Below are 22,135 nucleotides of genomic sequence, written 5' to 3' on the forward strand. Positions count from 1 at the left end.
ATCCTTAAGATTAACAATCGTGGAAAACACTTCATTTGGTGTGACTGGTAACAGGAAGAATGATTGTGTCGTAGGCCTTAAAGTATTAAAGTAGTCTGAGAAAGCAATAGCAATTTTGTCGGACTCAGAAAGAGTGATACTATTGTAACTTATTTTGCTTATAGAGACATCAACGATGACTTGTTCAGGAAATAGTTCAGTAGCTGGCACTGCTTTTTTCGGTTATGCTTATTCTGGTCAAATTTGTTTTCGTAGTACCTTTTTTTCCCCGTCTGTTTAAGTAAATCGTTCATTGATTTACAGTATTTGTTATATCGTTAAGCCAGTCCAATATTAAACGGCTGACTTTTAGTTTTTTTTGTACATGTTTTTCTTCTTCCTTCAACTTTCGAAAAGACCGTCCGTCACCCATGGGTTGTGCGGATATTTATCCTTTTTCTCACGTACTACAGCGGGTGTGTTAATTGAGACGGCCAACAAAAATAAAGAGCGAAATTTGCTTAGTGCTGCTTTGGGATCAAACATAGAATTAATTGGCGACCAATCAGTTTTAGTGATGGCTTCAACAAAGGTATCAGCACTAAATGCAAAAGTAAAGTAGCTAGAATCGTCTTCGTGTATTCATTGTTAAATGTAAAAAAAATTGGAAAGTGATCGGTTGTGTCAGTGTCAACAAACCCGGGACAAGGCAATGGTGATATGTTAGATAATACGTCATCAATGAGTGTACCGCTGCTACGAGAGGTTAATCTAGTTGGACAGTCAATGAGGGATTCAAAACCGAATTCAGTAAAACATTGAGTGTAAGTTGTGTGGGAAGTGGCATCAGTGTCAAGTAAGTTAATATTAACATCACCTCCAATCAGTACAACATATTCTCTGAAGTTAAATTTGACATACGTCAAGACAAAGCAAGAAATCTTTAAGGGAACATTGACGGTGAGCGATAAATGCAACCAAGAATCAAGTTCTTATTATGGTGGTTAAGGAATGACCGATCGACCTCTATCCACGCTGACTCGCTATGATTGAGGTTAACTGCCAGATTGAAATACGCGCATGTAGGTGACACCTTGGGAAATAAAAATGACGGCAACACCATGGCTATCAGTTGGACGATGACAATATTCTGCTTGATAAGATGGAAAACCACTCATGTTGTTGTCGGTATCAGAAACCAAAGTCTCAGATATACAGATGAAAGTGAAGACAAGCTGAAGTGAGGCGATGGAGTTATCCATGTTCTTACGAAGGCTACGAGCATTAAGGTGATTGAGTGATGTTTTTTTTTGTGGTAAGACCATATTTGGTAAGACAAGAGAGCAAGGCCATGAAAGAAGAACGAGGAAAAGCAAAGAAAAAAAAGGCAAGCAGATAGATAGATAGATAGATAGATAGATAGATAGATAGATAGATAGATAGATAGATAGATAGATAGATAGATAGATAGATAGAATAAGGTGCCTGGAGAAGGCAAAGAACACTATTTGCATTAAAATACACTCCATGCCAATATCGAACAAACGCGAAGCCGTGGTCATTCGAATAGATAGTTTGATCAGTGGTTCGGCGCTCATTGCCGGCAACGGCTAGGTGACCTTTATTCTATTTTGTATTTGCGATAGAAGGTACGTGTTCTTAGAGCGCAACTCTTATGCGTCCCTTCCTGCGGCGGCGGGGGCTGCATGACCGAGCGAACGAGCACAGCGAAAGGTGAAAAATTGAAAAGCCGCGAGAGCGAAGAGGCGCGAGGAGGAGGGTGCAGCGGAACCTCGAGTCGTAAAGCGGAGGAGGAGGGTAGGGCGAAAGCTTGAGAAGAAAAGGGTATTGCGGCGACGATGGCCACAAGGTGGCGTCAGAGTAGCGCGCGCGGCGTCTGGGAGGTGTGCTGCTGGTGGCGGCTATACTGTGAAACGCGCCCACTCTCGAGATCTCCAGATTAGCGAGGTATAGTCACGTCACACTTCGCTCCGTTTGCAACGTGCCGCACGAGACTGATTTTCCGCGCCAGCCAACATGTCGCGAAATAAAAACACGTATACAGCTGCGCTCAAATTTCGCATTAAGGAGTAGTGTAATCGTGGGTGAATTTTTTTCAAGCGTATAAGTTAGATAGAACGTTTATGCTGAACATAAAATTACATTGCGCCACAAAAGCATTTTTTTTGGAAAATTGACGATTGAAAAAATATTGTAAAATTTTCTACGTATGCACCTTGAGAAACTATGCAGGTTTTACGAAGTGGTATCTTGTTACTCTGCCATGTAGGCTGGCTCCAACGAGAGGTGCGGTAGGGCTGAACCTGCTACATATAAAAAAGTTAAAGAAACTCCACTGCAGTTATTTCTTCTTCTTTGTGAGGTATTATGTGCCAGAACCAGTTCTCATTATGAGGCATGCCGTAGTGTAGGGCTCCGGAATAATTTCGGTCACCTGGGGTTCTTTAACGTGCGCTACAACGCAAGCACGCGGACGTCATTGCATTTCGCCTCCGTCAAAATGCGGCTGCCACGGCCGGGATTTGATCCCGCGACCTCGTGCTTAGCAGCGCAACGCCTTAGCTAACAGAGCCACCATGGCGGGTAGCCCCCAAATCTCAAGTTAGCCTAACCCAAAATTTCAGTTGGCCCACACTTGCTGTAAGCTTCCCCATGCATTTTCTATGGATCCCTTTGTATCTCTATGGGTATTCTCTCGGATTATTTTTTACAGCGAAGCTGTTTATGCGGACCCTGTGCCGTCGTTGTCGGACTTTGCTAAAAAAGGGCCACGTGACCTAGCGGGAGAGGAGATGATAGAAGATCTCAACAAGGGTAAAGGGGTTAGAAAGACCGCGTTCGCGCCGAACGTGGGGAAACGCAGCTACAGTCGTATATACGGAGCTTCGAATTAGTGGCTTCGCACATTCCATCCCAGCTACAACTATGGGATGACCCCGAGTAGTGCATACTCCTGAGGAAGAAGCTTACTGGCGCGCAAAAAGGGGGCGGCGCAACTTGCACGTGAAAAAAAAAATGCACAGCAAAACACAGACAGAAACCTCACGCGAAAAAAGGACACACACTGAGAGAACCGCAAAAATGCACTCCTAAATTATGGTCACGACGCGAAGCACGCGAAAGCGAAAATGAGGTGAAAGAATAGTGAAACAAAAGATTTACAATATAGACTGCTTTGGAAATTTGACTTGCATGGTGCAACCAAGGTTATAACCTCCTTGGGTGTAACACTCGGTGTAACACAGCTTCGCTGTTCGACCATCTTCACAGAGTGAAAGGGGAGGTGATTTTTTTATTCTATTGATTCCTATCGCTTATAAACCCACCAATAATTTACATTCACACTACTATATTGATTAAATCTCGTAACTTCGCAAATTACGCATTATTGAGCACATACATGTCAGTAAACCTTTCGTGTGACTGATGGGGGTACTCGTCAAAGAATGCTTACGCATTGAAAGGAAAGAAAACGTAGCCCTCGTGCGTGACATTTTTTATCGCGAAGCTGTTATAGCTAGAGGAGAAATGTCCGAAGTTCGCAGAAAACTCCGCGCCGCTGCCTGGCAACAACCAAACCACAGCTGCGAACCACCTGGCCCAACCTCGCCTAGCCACGCATGCGTCGAAGCAATAGCGATGACGTCACCTCGCGTTGCCGGTGCGCGCTCGCTTCGCCCGACACAGACACGGCCCCGCCGAGCTCCCGCCAGCTGCGCGCTACTGCACATGCGCCGTGACGTCATCCCGGCGTGTCGTCTGCTGCGCGCCGCCCATACACTGTGCATAGCTTTCGCCCCACTTCCCCTACGTGTGCTCGGACTGCAAGTGCTTCGCGAAGCGTTTCCCGATGCCACAGACGACGAGGAAATGCTTATACACTGCGTATAACTTAGCATCACTTGGCATTACTTCGCATAACTTAGCATCACTTCGTATAGCCACGACCAGCTAGGAACCGATCAGCTCCGCTGTGTCTTTGGCCTTGCGCCACTAGTGCACGCTACCCCGAATTCTTTCTTTGGACTATTTCGATTCGTTGCCAGGGTTTTTAACTACTTAAGAAAGACGACGTTCCTTCTCTTGACGCGTGCTAGCTTTGAGCTCAATGCCACAAGGAGCGCTTGTTCTTGATGTCCCCAATTTCTGGACTTAATATTCGCATGTTCTTCATTTTTACAACAAGGATTATTAAGACTGATAGAGTTGGAGTCATTGAGAAGCATTTCATGATAGCTCGCCATCACATAAAATATACAGTGTGCGTCGTTTAAACAGACATTTTGCTTTCCCGGTCTTCTGCTGCTCAATGCATAACCCGGAACTTAAATTTGTAATCTAGTAGGCTACATTTATCAACGCCGGGAAGTCAAGAAAAGCGGCTTCGTCATACTGCGTAAGATGCTGCATAAAATATTCCATCCGGGGACTGCGATCATAACAGGGGCAATATATATATATATATATATATATATATATATGCATCACGTTGCGACACCGGTCTTCCAGCAGCAGGAAACGTCCCACATTGTGATTCCCATCCCGAAGTCGTGGCGACAGTTACTTCGACGGCGGCAGCGTGCTACTAGCTGGGTCACTATCTTACGGCCTAATGGCGAAACGCCGAACGTCATCCATCGCAACGACTCAGCAGGAATTATCAGGAGCAGAAGAAAATATAGAAGCACAAAATTTGGGAAGGGGGAGAAGCTATCAACAAAGAGAACAAGCGTGCAGGAAAAAAAATCCTACCAAGGGCACCAAGGGGTGCGGACAAGGGCTTGCCCCCCCCCCCCCCCCCCCCCCCGCTTCTCCCGTCTCCCTCTCTTACAAGAAAGAATGAGAAAGAGAAGGAAGAGAGGGAGAGCTGAGGGAAACGCCTGAGGCAACGCCCAAGTTGGCAGTGAATCGATGCGACCTTGGGAGTATTTACTGTGTGGTTCACCTTGCCTTTTCTTCCAGAGATTTCTTTCATTCTCTCTCTCTCTCTTTTTTCTATCCGCGCTTATATCTCCGACGTAAAAAGGGCCTATCGAGCCAGCTTTCATATATACGATCCCCATCCACGTATAGCATTCGTAAAAATTGGTTACGCCAAAGAGCCGAGATGCAGGAACGGATTCTCGTTACCTGCATGGAGACGCGACCGTACCTATTCCTAGGAGGACTCCTTCATTCCTTTCGCACTCCTTACGTCAAATACCATTCGATTTCATCCCAAGTTTTTTTTCCCCATACTTTATGTATGTACTTCTTCAGAGGGGAGTGACTTAACGATGTGCACGGTCTATACCTGCATGCTACCCTGTTTAACGTCATGTGTATTTATGATTTGGTTTGTTCCCGCTATTTTTGCTGTTTGTTTCGCTCTTTCGGCGTCGCAGTTCTTGTTCTCGTCGGCATCACTGTCGTTGTTGTATAGTAGTATAGTAAAGTAACGGATAATTGTCTCAGCGGCAAATTATGCGACATCCTCCACACAACAGCTTAGAGCTTTCTCATCGCGAGTTCGACATGCACTTTTGTGTTTGTGTGCGTAGGGGAGGAGGGGGGGGGGGGGTTCATCCCGTCGTTTCGGGAGCTTCGTTCAGCGCAAAGACGGTGAGATGAGAAAGCATGGGCGTAGAGATGCCCGTTACATTGTTTGTGCGTCGCATTCTGGAAGGGCGGGGGGGGGGGGGGGGGAGGCGGAAGATTGCATCCGCTCAGCAGGCGGGCTTTTCCAATCCGGCTGGCAATCCGGCTTCCAATCCGGGAGCGGAACCTTCTGCCTAATGCAGCGCCACCGTGCGTTCAATGCGAAACTCCCGCGCCACCCCGGCCATCGACGTTTCCTATTCTCCCTCGGAAAACGAAACGAGCCATACTGTTCGTCGGCAGAGGTATTACTTATGTATTGCTCCTGTGTGCGGGTCTCTTAGACTTGGTGCGTTACGACGATTACCGAGGTTACTGTGGTAGACAGGTTTTCCGATCACGTTCGCCTTGTAGTATATAGCCTTACGCGCTTCCTTATACGGTGGGGTATGTTAAGGTTTGTGTCGTCGGGGAAGCGGCGACACTGCGCTAGATATAATTATTGATATATCGGTCCCCAGGTGGAGAAGACACGAGCTTGAGGCATCGGTGAAGTTGTCTCAAATGACTTCTTGTGGCTGTTCGCTCTTTGGATACTCGTAAATAAAGTACAAATTGCAAAGTACTAAGTACAAATAAAGTAATAAAGTACAAAGTACAAAGAACCCCAGGTGGTCCAAATTTCCAGAGTCCCCCACTACGGCGTGCCTCATAATCAGAACGTGGTTTTGGCACGTAAAACCCCATACTTTAATTTAATTTAAAAGAGAAATTGAGAGTGTTGAGGACCGCACAGTGAGCTATGGAGCAAAAAAAAAAAAAAAATTGGGCGAATCGTTGGGAGACAGAAAGAAAGCTGTGTAGCTCAGAGAGCAAACGGGGATAGCTGATATTGTAGTCGACATTAAGAGGAAGAAATGGAATTGAGCAGGCCATTTAAGGCATAGGGCAGATAGCGTTTAGCCTATTGGAGTTATGCGATAGGTGCCAAGGGACAGGAAATGTAGTAGAGGATGGTATAGAATCAGGTGGTGGCATGGAATTAGGAAATTCGCCGACATAATACCGTGGTATCAGCTGGCGCAAGAAAGTGACAGTTGGAGATCGCTGGGAGAGGCCTTCGTACTGTCGTGCATACAAAGTGTTATGATGATGATGATGACGATGATGATGCGTACAGCAGGATTTGTGCTATCGATCTCGAGGCCTTTGTATGTGCGACTTCTTTCGAACACATTCTCTTCCACGAGCGACTCTCCACGGTTGACACTATTCGGAAGAATACCAGGTACGGTCACTTCGATTGTTTTCCGAATCAAGAAAACACATCCGAATCGCTCGAACCGGCGGTATCCTATTTTTATCGAGATCCGTCGATGCTTCCAGCGGCGTCAGCTGTTGCGTTGCTTAGTATTGCGAAACGCTAAGAAATTGTGGCCAGCTTTTCTTACAAGCCGTGTTTGTCTGTACAATCGCCGTATACCGAGTCGAGGACAGGGTGTTCCACAAGACAGCCGTTCGGTGCTAGCGGGGAAAAAAAGTATGAAGAAAAAAAAATGCTTGACGACAATTTGAAGAGTTTGGGCTGCAGTTTAATTGAATGCTTTATTATTGTTTTCTTTACACGAAAAAGGTAAATAAACCAAATGCTGTCTTGTCGACATACGCCAGCCTTGCAGGAGACTCGCAACTACCGAGAACTCAAAAAGGCTGTTTACGAATACCCGCGTTTTGGTGCTGCGGCTGTCGTCACATGTTTACAGCAACTGCAGTGGCTGGAAAGCATACGGAGGGGAAGCGTGGTGATAGCACACCTTCGTATCTTTAGTGCGCGTTTGATCTTTGCCATAAGGTTGTTTCCCAACCCTCGCAACATTAGACAAAAAAGAAAAGAAAAGGAAGCAAAAAAAAAAAAAAAAAAAAAGAGAAAGGGGGTGCCACACATACACAAATCTATAATGAAGTTCACAGTCGGCTCACTTTATTTGAGTTCCTTTGGACGGATTTTTTTATGTAACGAAATTTGCGTGGATCAGAACGCCGAGTATGCATGATGTGGTGTTTTCACGGATAAACCGCTGGGTCATCAGTACGCAAATTTTGCGTGGAGGTGGCATATGCTGTGATGAATGCATTTTAGTAACGTGCACGATTGGGTGTGTCGCTTGCTACGTGTAGCCTACGGTGATCTGACAGAAAGAGCGGCATATATTTCGGAAACAAATGGTAGAGTTGTCTGTCGTTGTAACAATAAAACATAGCGCGTGTCGTGTTTCGCTCATTGCATTGTGTTACCCTATTCACCCTATAATAATGACTCATGACACCGCCGTTCTGTCTCTGCAATTCTTAAACTGTCTGCTTGGCATCACCGTATGCGACGCGTATCTTTAACTTATTCTGGACAAAACTGGCAAGTAACGCGTATAAACGTGGTATTGGAATTAATTGACCGCGAAGTGCCAACTCTGTACAAATTCCGAGTACTGGAAAAGCCTGCGGTTCAGCGGGAAGGATAATTTACACTTGGCCCTCCTATCACTGTTTGTGTAACAGACAGTGTGGCAGGCTAAAGAACTGAAAGTGGTCAAAATTAATCCGGAGTCCCCCTGATCGACTACAGCGTGCTTCATAATCATACCGAGGTTTCGGCACATAAGACCCCAGAATTTATTTTTTAACAGACAGTGTGACAACCGCTGCTTGCTGCACGCATTCCCTTTTCCATTTTCCGCTCACGTAAAATAGATTCTCCAGATTTGCACACACTTTAGTTCACCTTGTGTTTTCATTGAAGCAGCGACGTTACTGAGCATGACAGGGGCAAGTCTAGTACGCAAATACCGTGTAACCTCGCGTATTATTCGCGAAACGAAACATGGAACAAACGGTAAAATATATTGTCAGGTTTCTGCCTATAGCTTGAATAGCTCGGCGCAACCGAATGCACAGGACAGAAGACATGGATGTAAATGCGTGCTTCTGTGTATTCACACCATTTCTCAACTGTGCCATCTATAATTGCGCCAAAAAGGTTTTCAAAGAAATTATGAATTAACCCGAGCTGTTACGCTACGCAGTTTCATTTCTCCGAGTGATCGCCACAATCCTGCCAACACGGAAGTCGAAAAAGAAGCAGCCCGTGAAGCAAACGATCAATCTAGCTTAGCCATGTAATGCTGTAGGTATATTACCAGGAAACTATCGAACACGTACATTGTCATTGTCCCCGATACAGCGCTCACATGGCAGTCACTCGAGACCGCGCTGGCGCGTCTTGACGACCGGCCGCTTTCGGAGCAGTCAGCCAGTCCTGGAACGCCGGCCTATACAGTCGTCACACAACAAGTCAGTCAAGGCACTCTTGAAGTTCTTCCTTTCGGGTGGTCTATCTCACAGACTACTGTTCGCACGGATGTTTACAACCTCCTCGATTTTTTTCTATTTTTCTTGTTCGTGACTGCTTTTTCTCTCCCCTATTCTTTCCGCCTTTCATTTCCCCTTACCCTTCCCCCAGTGCAGGGTAGCAAACCAGAACACTTCCGGTTTACTTTCCTGCCTTTCCCATCCCGTTTCTGTCTCTCTTTCTCTATCCAGAATGCCGACGCGGTTTGTTTAGCTATCAGGATAACAGCCTCTAATAGTAATCTATACAGCGTGTCGCGCTGTGGTTAAAGTGAACAAATGAATAAATGCATGAATTAATGAATGAAAAAATAAATAAATGAATAAACGAATAAATAAATAAATAAAGAAACAAACAAGCAAATAAATGAATTAATACAACCAACTTATGTTTTAGGAAGAAAACATACGCAAAATGAAAACTTCATCCAAGTTTAGACTAACCTGCATCGCCCTTGTTTAAAAAACAAAACGACGACGTGGACGATTAACAGAACGAGATTCAGCGGATCTAGTCTGAACAATTTTGTTTTGCTGGCTACGTTTACTAAAACGGAACAAACGAATTGATGTACGAGTACAAACTCGCCCCATGTGGCAGCAGAGGAAAGGTATTGCAAAGATCCATCTCAGTTTCATTCCTCTCATTATCCGTCGCAACGAGAGGCCGATTGCGGCGTCAACGGTAACGATAGGACCTGTGGGCCATTGACGAAGGCTGAAACTAATGAAAAATGTGGTTGATCCCTCTTATATAGGAATCGGTATAGAACACGAAAGTGAAACGTGTCTTCACAGAAGTAGTGTAATGTTTATTGCACATTGATATATAATGTCTATTGGTGTTTTGTGGCTAAAGCGCCCTTAGGCGTTGATGCACCCACGCTGACGCCTGGTGGCACGTCTCCTCCATCACGACTACCAACGTCGATGACCATGAGCAACCGTCGTGCATATGGAAGCTGCACTACGCTGCACACGCTAGCACAACGCGAAAGACGAAGCACGTAACTGACACACTAATACAACGCGCAAGACAAAGCACGTAACTGAATCGTCACCGAGTCAAATCAGCGCGTACAGCGCGTCGTAATTGCAGCCTCCGCGATCAACTTCAGAAACATTTTCAGAGCTAATTGCGGAGGCCACGCTCCGCTGTGCTGAGTACGGTGAACGCCACCTTGGCGTTCACCAAGGTGCCAGCGTCCCTTCGAATGCTGGCATCGAGGCGTCCTAGTGCTGAGACCACCGAAGCGTTCACTGTCGGTGCGCGTTAGTGTCATAATGCAGTACTTCTCTTTTCTGCTCGTAGGCGGCGGCACCGCCCCGAGCAAGAGCGCGGGTACACGGAGGAGTGTTAGATATATAAGGCGCGTCTGTGCAGCTCTCTGCAAATGCGTTTGTGGCGCAATGGGTTAAACGCTCGGCGATCTATCGTCGCGGACCGAGAGGTCGTGGGTTCAATTTCCAAATTTTGCATGTTTGTGGAACTTTTTCTTCTGGTTTCTTTCTTTGTATTATGTTCTATGACGTATTTCCGTGACGGAAATACGTCAGTGAAGTCTTGGTGGACCCCGGCATAAAACACTTTCGTGTTAAAAAGGAAATGAACTGCGACAAAAATACTGCCTCCGGATGCCTATAACGGGACGTCGTCAAGACATACGAAAAGATAGAGATGCAAAAAAAAAATTACGAGGGAAGGACATTGAGGCCGGCAATCTCTGTATTCCTCTAGCCAGCTCGCTAACCAACATCTTACTTCAAACGTGAGCATGAAAGTGGGCGAAAAACCGCAGCTCCACTTTTCTGAGGCACCAAGCAGCGAAGCACTGTCCTGATTGCGCACTTAGGGAGGGTGAAATGATGTTTGTTTGAAACTTCGGAAAACTTGCGAGGAGAAAGAAAGAAAAAATGTGGACTTGATGTGCAACACGTGACCGGAACTTTCGACGCGATAAACTACCCAAGGAGAATAACGAAAAGTAAAAGATAGAGAGGAGAAAAGCCCGACGCAGGCTGTCGCGTCGCGGTGTCAAATCATCAAGGCTTCGATGCCCCAACCTCACGCACGGTAACGAAAGAAAACCAGAAATTGCGCATCCGTGGGGCTCGGGGAAAAAAATTAATATTAAAAAGCCAGCGAAGAAGAAGCAGTGTGGGCGCTTGAAAGAAGGCGAGGTGGAGAAATGATGGCTTGTTGGCGTTCCTTGCTCCCTGTTTTCTGTATTTTATTTTATTATATTTTCTGCGTGTGGGCTTCGGAGTAAAGACTGTCGGCTATCTGCTTTAGCGTCCCAGCTGTCGCGCTCGTAATGGCGAGCTGCAGCATCAGCAAGAGATTCTCGTGCCGGGTGCAGCGAGCGCTGAAGAAAGCGAATGGACAGTGCTGTATACGGAGCGTTAGAAAAGCAGGATGCCGGGGCGACGTTTTCTTGTTATTAGGGGCCGCGACTTGTTGGAAGGCTATTGTAGTTAGTGCAACCAATTTTTTGGCTTGACTGAGCAGAAAGAAGCGAAGTTCAATAGCTAAACCTCTCACTCACTCACTCGCTTGCTCACTAACACGCTCACTCATCACTCACACACAGTCGGTCGGTCGGTCGATCGATAGGTCGGTCGGTCCAAAGTCCCTATAAAGCTGGCGCCTTTACCAATACGACTGCCGCGTTCGCTCATTCACTCTAACGGCGCCACGCTGATTGGTCTCACAATACCACTTGTTCCCCAATTAATTGACGCTCTCGTTATGCCATCAAGAGCCTTGCACGCTTGACGGAGCCCTCACTACTATAATCACACTGCCATAAGTGACGCTGGAGCATCGCGAGACAAACGTGAGCCAAATGACGAAAAAAAAAAACTAAAAGAACTAAAGCAATTAATGGCGTTTAATAACTCTAGCTTGAGCTACAACTGCTGCGACCTCTGCTTGAAAACGCTATGAGAAAACAACGGCTCGCCACGATTCCTTCTAGGCACTTAACAGCTTTCTTTGTGTTGTTACACGCCCGCCAGTGGCCTTTCGATTCGGGCACAGACGTCTTTTGTGGTGCTCCGCCATGATCGGCAGCGTTAACAACGTGCCCAGTGCGTATGTTTGGTTTGTTGCGCTCGTCTGTTACTGTGCATGCGCGTGCGAGGTAGTAAGCATGCTGCACAGTTTCGGCCCTCTCCGCTGATTGCTGATAGCGTGCCCGGGGCCGATTTGGCACCGAAACGAAGTGATGCTACGGAAAGGGGAACTGCATCGTTTCGCCAACAGCCCAATCAGGGGAATGGGCCGTGGCGCGGCGTCAAGAGGCCGAAGAGAGCGGCCCACGGTGAGAATTGTGCGCGGGGGCCGCCTTTCTCGCCCTGCACGTCTTATTTCACTCGGGAAGGGCCGTAAATGGCGGCGCCACAAGTCGGGTGGGATCGAGTCATTTAGAAGGAGAGCGAAATTTCGGCGTTTCTTTCATTGTGTATAAGTACAAGGCATCTTGGTTTTGTAAAGAAAGCTTTGCTTGGTCTTTCGTTATTTTTTCAAAGGGGTACGGTGTTTACGTTCTGGCCGCGTGACCTGTGTTCGCGAAAGGTAAAAAATCTCGTGCGTTCGAGGCGCGCGCGCGCACGCACGCACCCACGCACGTAAACACACCCACACATACGCACGCACACACGCACACACACACACACAATCGCACGCGCACACACTCACGCACACACACATACGCACGCATACACACACGCACGCATACACACACACACACACACACACACACACACACACACGCACACGCACACGCACACGCACACGCACACGCACACGCACACACACACACACACACACACACACACACATGCGCGTGCATATACGCACGCACACGTGCAAGGCAGGAAAAAGTAGGCAGGTAGGCACATCATGGGGTGTCCCACACGAAAAGTTTGGTCTTCACCTGATGGCTGACTCTTCCGACATTGAGGTGAACTATTCGCAAAATCTCGCTGCTGATAGCTCGAGAGTGTTCGGAAAACAACTTTAGATGGAGCTTGCTTGCGGAGCTTTGTCGCAAGACCTCATTACGTTTTCGTTTGCAATATACTAAAGAAAAACATGAATAGGAATTCCATTTTCTCTCTGTGTAAGCGACAAAAAACATATATACAAATAAAAAAGACCTACCTTCGAATTCCTTAGGGGTATTTTTCCAGGGTGTCAATGTCAACCGTCGAGCTTTTGTCGTCCTCTGACGGGAAGGTCAAGCTCGTGACCTGAGGCTCATAAAAATGCAGAATAAATATTGGCTCTGTAGCCAAGTACCGGACTCACGGACGGGTGTTGCTGTTGTTTGGGCTCTCGTTCCGGCGGAATATCCAAACAGTGGCTTCATTCTGGCAACAAAGTTTGTGTTCACTAGGGCATGCATCGCTTTCGTTCGCAATCATGCGCCGTCGGCCAAGGCTTCGCAACACCCGATTTCGCGCTTTACTTTTCCGTCTTGCAAGAGTGCACTCTGCACGGCAGTACGGTTTCTGTGGAAAGCTAGACGGCCCTACCCTCCTTATTGGTTCCTTCGGAATTCGCACTTCGAACCTCCTTCGATCATTTCATAGAGCAAACGTGTTGAAGTACGTACGGTATGTTAAAAAAATATAAGGGTTGTTGTGAAGCACTGAGAAATCCAGCGCAACATTTTTAGGCTGGGATTCTCCTTTCTTCTCGTTTGTGTGTACCTAAAGTTGCCTTGTTATCTGCGTGGTCGAGCGTAGCACACTTAACTGCAATATCCAAAGAAATCACGTTCCTTTCTCCTTGTTTTGTTACGTATCCCTGGGCCATACGCAGCGGCAACGTTGGGAAACAGAGCGGCTGGCCACCTACGTAATCCAGGGTTCTGCACTTACTGGTGGTGCGCTTAAATCCCTAGTTTACCGAGAAAATGTTCCCGGGCCGAATTCGCAAGCTTTCTCGTTCGTTAAGTGCTATTTTCCACTGGCCAGCCACCCTCGTTAATATTATGTTCAGCGTCAGTATTTGCTGGTATTCGCTCTTGCGAACAGTTCTAGATCTAGATTTATCGTGTGTGTATCGAGCGATCCTAATGTCATTTACGCGTAGATGCAACACCAACTGCGTCTGTATTCACAAAATCGACGCAACTCGAAGGTCTTCAAGTTCAAATTTATTTCCGTCCTCGACTTATCACCGTGCGAAGCGAAGCACAGCGCTGTTCCTCGACTGAAGGAGACGCTGCGCTTCCTAAACCGTGGCCTCAGAGATCACAACGGCGCAAGATGTGCTGCTGCGATCCTCTAAAGGCGACGTCATACTGTTCCTCGGTGATTCTTACGGTGACGAGCTGCTCGAAGAATGGACCTTCACTCAAGTGCATTCCTGCAGACGCCTATAACATCCGGTACCGTATTCGCAAGAAGGTTCTTAAGCAATATGAATTCGTAAGCGTAGGGGTCAGTCAAATAATCGTTGTGTTGTATATATATACATATCATTAGCGAATGCGGCCGGGCAGCGGTAAGCAGCACTTGCGAACGAAGGGCTTCGGGAATTGGACCGCTGGATAGTAGGTTTCTGCGCCGGAATCGCCGTTAGGTTTCATGGAAGAGCAGTGATCACTTCATTCGAAAGGCGACGCTGACGTCGACTTTCTCTAGTCGGGAAAGAGTGCAGGAGTGTTTAGGGCACTTATTAGGTATGTATCAACCTGAAACCGCATTTACTGTATAGTTAGGATAATAAAATGATACGAGGTAGAACTGCAACTGGGCACATCCGGGGCGTATATGGGAGATAACTTATGGTGCGTCGGAGTGATAGATTTGATTCTCAAAGCGAAGGGAAACGTCGTTGTGTGTGCGACTGATGGTGACGAAGACTTACGTACGTAGCAATGATAACAGTAATCAAGTGGGAGATGCGGAAATTTTAGCTCTAACGCTGCCTACTTGAGTGCTTATACTTCTCACATGTGTGACTGCGGAAATTACTAAGCATATTCGTGCCAAAACCGCGCGCGCGTAGATCTTTTTAAAAAGTCGCAGCACGAGAAGAACAATTTTTACGCAGCCTCACTTTCTTTCCTCAATGAGCGAAATCATTTGTTACAGTTGTTCACACAGGCCCCACATACACTTCCGGCACCGCGCGATGTTGTGTTTATCAAGAGCGGTCAAGCAGTAAATTGCACGCCGCGGCCGTTATTCTTCACTGCCTGCTTCCTATTTTCGTTGCTTTTCTTTGTCTTGGTAGACTTGGTGACGGTTCCTTGGTGACTCTGCGAACGGATGCGGAGGTGTATAGGCACGAACCTTCTAGATGGCGCAGCTCTCGCCAATAACGTTTAGAAAGAATGAAGTATGAAGCACAAATCTCAACAGTAAATAGAGAGAGAGAAAAAAATAAAAGAAATAAAAGAAACGTCTTCGTTCAACTCTACAGTGGTTATGGCGTCCATGCTTAACCACTCTTGTACACTCTTCGTCGACGAGGGCGTTAAGGTGTTGTAAGTAAAGGTTCAAAGATTACGCATTTATATGGCGTTCTTGCTTACCCCTGTCTGGTCACTAAAGGTTAGAGTGGAGTCACGGACCATACTGACTTCGTCCGGTGGTTGCTTGCGGTGGTTACCAGCGGTACCAGTGGCCAAAGCTGTCAGGTAGTTATCAGGTAGTAATTGCGGAGACAAGGTCTCGATGAGCCAATGCCTGAGCTGAGTGGTTTCCGCGTACTCCCACAGGACGGTACGGGCGTCTTGCATTTAGCACCAGAACTACGAAATTATGCAAAATTGCTGCAGTGATGGCGCAAAATTGATGGTATCGAAGCGCCAGCCTATATCGTTGCCTCACGCCAAAAGACCAACGCAGTTTCCAAAATGTCCCAGATAGTTTATGCATGCCGTACAGCATCCATGGACTACATACGAGTGGAATACGGGGCAAGCGCTGATTTGGCGACAGTACGTCGTATTTTATACATCCTATACAACTAAGTCATGACGCTTTTGGAACAAAATATAGAAGATCACCGATGTCTTGAAATCTTCATGCCAGATGGGCAGATGAAAACTGGGGAATGGAGGCTTTCCGTATCAAAGTGTTTGCGGGCGTACTTAACTTGTGAGTCGCCGTTCATTGCAGAAGACGGCACATGGGCTGGAAATTTCGACGTCAGTTATCCTCGACAAGCCATTTGTAATATGACTTGAAGGTAGGAGAAGCATCTTCGGTTGCCGCAAGGCTATAATTGAAAAGTTGATGCAGTTCTTAAAGCCAACTGTTTATTGTGTCGACGTTTCGGCGGAAGCCGACCGTTCTCAAGACAGAAAACAAAATGTACAGAGGTGGTCTTCATAACACTTTCCACAGTTGGAAAATAGAAAAAAATGCGAAAAAATGGGAGCGAGAGAAGAGATTATAGTTGGAAAGGGTGGAAGATTGGGTTAAAGTGCAGCGCGATAACTGTCCCTCAATAGAGAACACCACAACTGCGCTGCACAAGGGGATGGGGACTGAAAGATAAGAGAAGGGAAAGAGGTCGCAGGCGCAGGAGCGAAAGCATCAGCAGCAGCATCCAAGGCGCCGCAGGCGCGTGGAGTTTACGTCGCACGTTGTCGGAGAGAGAACACGCCGCCCGGCAGCGAAAAAAAAAAAAAAAAAGAAAGGAGCGAGAAAATAATGACAAAGGTGTTTGTGCGAGAGAGAGAGCAAAAGAGAAAATTAGGACAAGGATTCACACCAAAAGTCATCAAAAAGTTCATGTATTTGTAGTGCCTTCATACGAGGTCCAGATAGATTGAGGTAAAAAATGTCTGCCCACGGAATCGGAAACAGGTGATGTCCGAAACATGGCGAGCATGACGTGTTTCCGGCAGTGCAATAAGTTTCGGTGCAGCAGCTTACAAAAAAAAAAAAAAAAAACATATCATTCGAAATCTGGTTTAGTTATCGAGAGGGCGCGCGGTAACTATTGCCGGGGCATGGATTGGGCTGCCATCCATTGCGGCAACGAGTAAAATTGCTCGGAAAGGAGGGAGTCTCAAGAATGTGCAGCAGGGTATGTTAAGGTAAACGGAACGTTGAAGGTAAAAAGAAAATACGATTTAATACATCTCCCGTTGTTATGCCTGGCGGTCTCTCGGGACGAAGAATGCTTCACCGGCAGACATGCAGTTGTGGACTGCTGTTCACGCTTCGTCGTCTTTTCGAGGCCTAGGAGCTGGCGACTAAATCAGTGTCACCTGGGGCGAATGAACGAGCAATTATGTCTCCTATCTTCACCTGGGGCGAATGAACGAGCAATTATGTCTCCTATCTTCGGCCGTTCGACTGCCCAGAGCTGATGGCCGAGACGAGTTCTGGGACCCCAGGCTGCAGTGAGCCATCGGCCTCGTGCGGCGCTAAAACGACAACGTCGCTTTTGGGGTGTTTCCGGGAAGCACCAGTGCCCGCCCGGATTAACTACGACGGGGCTCGGCGCCGACTGTGACGCGCAAGCCAGGAGCCCGCTTCCGAGGCGACAGCAGCCGCCGCCTTCCCTGGAAACTGTGGCTTCTGCGAAGGCCAGTCTCCGGACCCTGTCAGACTGGCCGTAACGTCGAGCTTTCCCGTGGGAACCACGTCGGCGTTTGATGATTCCCAAGTTTCCACCCGTCGCCTGGTGTGCGGGAGTGATCAGGCAAACTTTGGAGGCGGAGCCCGGCGGAACGGGGGACACATCATGGGCGAGATATTGCGAACTGGTCAAAGGTTGAGATTGGCCAAGAAGAACTGCAGTGAATTCCCTCATCGATTGAAAGGGAGAAATTAAGTGCATAAAAAGCGAAGGTTTAGTGTTGTGAGAGACGCTCGACCATGTAGACGCTCAGACATGTAAACGCTCGGACATGCAACGACTTAGCATGTAGTAAGCTTCGGTAATCATGGAGCCCTTGTTATAAAATGTGTACATATGTATATAAACAATTTGTCGCAGTTTCACCCGAAAGGCGAAGCATCAATTGCGATATCAAATTATTCGAGAGCTATACGGAGTAAGGATAGTAGTTTTATCAGCTGTATAAAAATGGACATGCAGCAGCACCAGCTACGCGCAGAACTGTTGTCGACGCCGTCGACGTCTTTTGCCCGCGTTCGCACCGAACGCACGCGGCGTTGGTGACTACATGTTGCCGGTGGCGGCTCGGAGATTTTCGACGAGATCAAAATGGGACACTCGTCGAGCAGCGTCGGAAATCTTACCCACCTTCTCGCCTCGCAACGTTTTTATCTAAATACGCATTTGGTGCTGCAGCTAAACGTCGCCTCCCCTCCCTCCCTCCCGTCCCCCCACGACCTTTCGCGCGACTACAGTGCCTAGAATATATTTAAGTATATTCTAGGCACTGTACGTGCGACGGAAGAAGTCGCGTTTGCTCTCTATATATGGTGATTGTAAAGGAGGAAAGAGACGCTTAATTCTGCAGCCCCTCAGGGAGCACGGCGCAAAACGCGCGTTTGCTCTCCGACGTGCGTTCGCTCCCCGTGAAAGCGCAGGTCCCTCGCGCCCTTTCACTCGCACATACAGCGTCCGGAGATTGGCGCTGAGCCGTGCTCCCTCAAGGGCTGCAGAAGATAGCGCCAACCTTACCCTTTCCCTCAAGAACCACTTACCACCACCTACCACCAGCGCGGCGTCGATTTCATCGCCGTTGAAGTCATACGGAACCTCACGGCGACGGCGACGCCAACGGCAGAAATCCGCTTTGAAGTGTCCATATAATTGCTATCGCAATAAAACGCTGTTCTCGAGTCTCTGGATATCTCCTTCTCCCGGCACTTGGCACGACACCACCCATGGAACCTTCTTGGCCGCTCGGACCCTCGGACATCACAACACCATGCAAATAAGAAGTAAAATACATGCACCAAGTAGAAAGCGCGCGGTTTCCTTAAATCTGAGAATTGCCGATGCTTATCGATTTCTTTCACCATTCTTTACCTGATTCCCAAATTGAATTATGCCCACTCTCCATTCGGCAAGATACCCTCGGTAGTGATTGTATAACTTCATTCTTGTTTTTGTACAATAATAAAAAAAAAATTGCGTCATCGCTACTGTGGGCTAAGTGCAGCTCAGCGATATACACCTATATGGTTCCCATAAACGCGAGAGGTAAGGCATATAAATGGCGCTGCTTAATGAGCGGTCTGATTCTTTTTCATGCGTACATCCACTTGGGTATCCAGAACTAACGGGCTCGCGATAATTTTATCCACGTGCTTTTTTTGCAGAAATCCTACTCTCGCAATTATTCCTCGCTTCGAAATAAAAAAATTAAAAACTGGCCAGGAAAATAGAACACTGTCTAACATTTCTGAATACTCAGATCGTACGTCTTGCAAAGCCTGGAATTACACCATGGGTAACAAGATTTGATCTTTTCTTTCGTTTTCTTTCTCTCTCTTTATTTTTCCTTTTTTTTGCAACCGCAGATTGGAACAGATCGAATACGAAATACATTATAGAGCTGAAAGAAGAGAGGACAGCAGAGGGAGAGGAGATAAGAGGGAAAAAAAATAAGCGACATTCAACTTTTGTGGAACCGCACAAGCCTTCCTACTCCAAATCTAATCCGGGAAAACACCAAGGCGCGCATAACGAAACCTAGTTTCCTTTGCCGAGCTCCAAAGAAAAAAAATTAAGTACAGAGAGAAATAGTTTTCCGGGTCATCTCTTATTCATTCGAATCTCCCGCTTCGAATGAAGAACTCCCGTGGGAGCTCGATGCTAACGAGGATGCGGGAGAGAAAACCGGCTCCTCGTTGGGGGCTGGAAAGGGACACCTGATGTAAGTGGAGTACCGATAGAAATATATATATATATATATATATATATATATATATATATATATATATATATATATATATAGGAGCCCAGAACTCGAACAAGAAGCGTGTGTACGTCGCTGAAGAAGGAAGTACAGAAGAACTATAAGGTCTCAATACCAAACGAATGGCAGGTTGTCCTCGTCTCTTTTTATGTTTATCCACTGTCTTTTGTCTTCATCTTCCATTCTGACCGCAGCAAATCTGTTTTACCTAATCCACGCGCCCGCAACGCGCTTGTCACTCACCCGAGCGAAAATTCCAGCAGATCAATATTTTTCTAAGCGCTTTTACTGCAGGCTCGTTGCCTTCGTAGAATTGTACATCGTTTAAAGAGATTGAAAGGTTATAGTAGTACAACTTTTTTCTCTTACTCTTATTTTTCTGGTTGTGTTTCTTATTATTTAAACACTTTTTTTTCAATTGAGGAGTTTGACAGTGTATGGTGAAGAGTATGGTTGGCGAAGAAAGGGCTGGAGAAAATGTGAAACGGTGGAGATTGCCAGCTTTAGTGACATACTTTTTTTTGGCTGGTGGTGGTATAATAAATAAATAGTAAAATATATAATAATATAACATAATATAACACTTTAATAGCCAGGACACGACCGACCACTCTCTCGGATGTTATCGTTTCTAACGGAAGAGGTTAAAGGCGGTGGTATTTTCTCAGACGTGCTGCACCGGGTTTTAAGCGTCGCTTTAAGCGTCGCTTTAAGCGTCGCTATGTCTATAAGCGTCGCTCGGTCCAGGCGTAGTTTCAAGACGTCCGATATGCGGATTGCATTCAATTCGACGCAAGTTGAGTCAGGCTTTTGTTATCGCACAAGATTTCTGCGGCGGTCGGAATAATGCGAATTGAGGGCAGTTTCAGATTTGAAAAAAAAAAAATCAGTTGTTTTACCTCGCTACTGGTGCCTTGCAGACTGAATTCATAGCGTCTCCATAATCGCCGCGTTCCGAGCCTGACCATGTAGAGGGCTTCCTACATTTGACCAACTCAACTGGGCTGACGTTGGTGATTTTGTTGAGCTTTTAAAATTAGTGCAGTTCTTGAGCCAGGCCATGATTGTGCTCTTCCCTTACCATTGTTCTTAAGTAATGAAACTGTTTCAACAATAAATCTCGTATCTCTCGTCTCACGTGTCGCAGATATGCACAGTTCTTTCGGAACGTGAGAAAACGCCCTGTCTTAGACTAGTTGGCGAACGAACAAACAGAGCATGGCAAAATAATCGTGGTAAAATGTCCGATCGTGCTCGCGCATACTTCATGGAAAGTTCACGTATCCACATTGTAACGTCCCAACAAACACACATAGCACCCGCAAGTAATGACAGCTAGTAAAAAACAGAAGTCACATAAAAGTACAGCTGAGACACAGTCCGTGTTAGTTCTCATTCAGTTGCAGTAAGTACCATTGCAGCATTATGCACGTAAATGTTGTTCACACCGAACAAACCTGGCTGTAGGAATTCTCGGTCATTCTTGTCCGTTCCAGGGAATATTTTGAGGAACTTACTGAACGCTTTTGCCGTTAAATTGTGGTATCCTATGGACCTGAGAAAAATATCAGGTCAGATACTATTACTTGTCGAACAATAGTACAAATATATCTATGAATAAAACAACTACTTACGCAAGTATTTGCGCAACAATCCCTACCGTGAGGACTTAAGCAAGTGCATGTACTACTGTTTATAATAGAAATACTTGTATAGGCTGTACAGTCAGCTTATAAACTCAAACGTGAACAGAAAACAACAGATGAGAATGCCTGTTCCACGTAATTACATGTATGCGCTACGCGTAATTCTTCTGTAGCCGGCGTTACGCATAGAATAGACCTAGATTTACTTTTAGAGGTCGAAATTAAGCCACTCTTTCAAATGAAGGCGATCCTTGAAACAGCAACGCCTTCGATTTCTCTTCCACTTGTCCGTACGTTTTGATTATGCACAATGCCCAAAGCTGCATTTACACATTAAAGATGTTTATTCTCTCTCCACTTGTCCGTGTTTGATTTTGAGCTGATAGTTCAACTGTTAGCCCAAAAACAGGGTCTATTTATATGATTGGTGCTTCACGTGAATATGACTTACACGGTGCTGCCGCTCTGCTGTATTACCTACGGGCCGGTATGGACTCACGCGCGCTCGCAACAGTTCAGCTGGCAGTGCATGGCGATGCCGCGAAGCTCTCGTTGGAATGTGCACTGCAATGGCGTTGCTGTAGCGACGCATAACGTACACGTGCGCAGGTCGTTAGCAGCGCGTGTTGAGCGCCG

Source organism: Dermacentor silvarum, chromosome 3 (genome assembly GCF_013339745.2).
Source record: "Dermacentor silvarum isolate Dsil-2018 chromosome 3, BIME_Dsil_1.4, whole genome shotgun sequence".
Taxonomy (NCBI): Eukaryota; Metazoa; Arthropoda; class Arachnida; order Ixodida; family Ixodidae; genus Dermacentor; species Dermacentor silvarum.